Genomic DNA, 2,206 nt, shown 5'->3' with positions numbered 1-2,206 from the left:
TGTGGCTACCCTGGCCTGAGAAGGGTATGATTACCAAAGGCTCAAGACAGGAATTAGGTTCACACCACCAATAATACATGATAACCAATGATGAAGCAAATTTATGGTGTTTAGTGAAGAGAGGTGACAAAGTTGTGGCCCAAGGACAAACTGCAGCATTGGGAATTGTAACTTGCCCTAAGCTACCTTCCTCCTAGGAGGCCCCTCAGGAATTGTGAACATGCATGGGGAAATCAATCTGTCTGGCACAAGAGGCAGAATGCAGTGGCCATTAGAGTATGCCACCCAAATCTCAACAGCATGTACTGCAAACAGTTAACAGCTTCCAGCTCCCTCACCTTTAGGTGTCACACTAAGGCCACACTTCCCTCAGGCTGCTACATGACTGAAAACAGAAGGGATTCTAAGCCATTATTTGTAACAGGGAAACTTCATCTAGGACTCATCAGCCCTCTCATATAGTTTAGAGGCACCCCTAAGAGATGACCGAATGGACTCTTCCGACCAAATGGTTTTCCTTGTGCCTAATAGAACCCAACACCTTGGTGTGGCAACTTCTCAAAACTCACCCTTGCTGCTGGGTTTACAAGAGTGACACAAAATTTCTGGAGTATTAATAATTCCTTGGCCTCCACTTCCCCTCTCCTATCCCAGAAAAGTGCTCATGGGCCTGTTATTTTACAAAACAATCATCTGGAGTGATGAGTGGGTGCTAATGGTTTGTATATCCCTTTTTTAAAAAATAGGAATTTGATAATCTTGTTGCAAAAGCATATTCTTATTTACAACTGCATAAATGCTTCTCCTGTGTTGAGTATACTGCAGGACCTATGAAAAGATCTCAAATTCAATGGGCCTTCTGAGCTACTTTCAACTATTCTCTGGATGTAAATACTTAAAGCCAAAGTGATGATGTAACAGCTATTTTCAACCAAAATAAAAATTCATCCTACTGCAAGAATTTTTTAAATACACAGTACCTATTTAGTCAGGAACAGTGACCTCCTCTCCCTTAGACTGTCACATAAAAAAAAATCACAACCAATCAGCAAATATTTTTGGTGTGCCACAGAATTTTAGTAATATTTTGTGTGCCATGAGTTGAAAAGTTGAAATCCCTGGTCTAACTATAAATTTTTTGTTCCTTAGTTCGGTTCTTATAGGTGATCTTTTGGCCTCCTTGCCATAATGCACTGCAAATAAACAACTTCTAGCATAGGTAACTTAACCCTACCTAAATTTTTAACTTTACCCTTCGATTCATCAAAATGATCTTGATAGCCCTGGCAGGTATGGCTCAGTTGGTTGGGTGCCATCTTGTGCACCACAAGATTGCTGGTTCCATTTCCAGTCAGGGCACATGCCTGGGTTGTGGGCTCTATCCCAGGTAGCGGGCGTGCAGGAGGCAGCTGACTACACATTGATGTTCCGCTCTCACATCAATGTTTCTTTTTCCTCATTCCCTCTCCATTCCCCTCTCTTAAACAAACAAAAAGTTAACTTTTATAAGATCTGGACAACTTATGCCTGTGACCCAGCACCAGATCCAACTTCTCCGGGAGTTTTATACATTCATATACATATACATATGTAATTTACATACATTTACATAGAAGATGGATGGTTAAAGATACATGTTTATGGATATACATTCCTAGTCCTACAGAACTTTAAAAATGATAATCAGTCATTGTGAAAGAGAAATGGGAGTAGAAGTAGGGGGCACAGAGGAGAATGGAAAGGAAGATATTTGGAACTGGTAACCTTTAATAGGGAGGTCCTACCCCTTTCCATTTACTTCTAACAGAACTTTATCTTATCCTGCAAACCAAAACTAAAGTAAGTTACTGAAAGTGTATTTACTTCTTGGGATGTGTCCTATTTTCCCTTTCCCATCAGAAACAGCTCCCTAAGGACCACCACCCCAATTATATATATATATATACTAGAGGCCCAGTGCACAAAAATTTGTGCACTCAGGGGGGGAGGGAGGTCCCTCAGCCCGGCCTGTGCCCTCTCACAGTCTGGGACCCCTCAGGAGATAACGACCTGCTGGCTTAGGCCTGTTCCCGGGGGGCAGAGGGCAGGCCTAATCCCTAGATGCAGCCAGCGGGAGCGGGTCAGGGGCGACCCCCGGCACTCATGCCCCCAACCCGCTCTCAGTCTGGGTGTGTCTGCCGGCGGGAGCGGGTTGGGGGTGTGACTG

This window comes from Myotis davidii, unplaced genomic scaffold (genome assembly GCF_000327345.1).
Source record: "Myotis davidii unplaced genomic scaffold, ASM32734v1 scaffold290, whole genome shotgun sequence".
Taxonomy (NCBI): Eukaryota; Metazoa; Chordata; class Mammalia; order Chiroptera; family Vespertilionidae; genus Myotis; species Myotis davidii.
Note: the sequence above shows the minus strand (reverse complement) of the source record.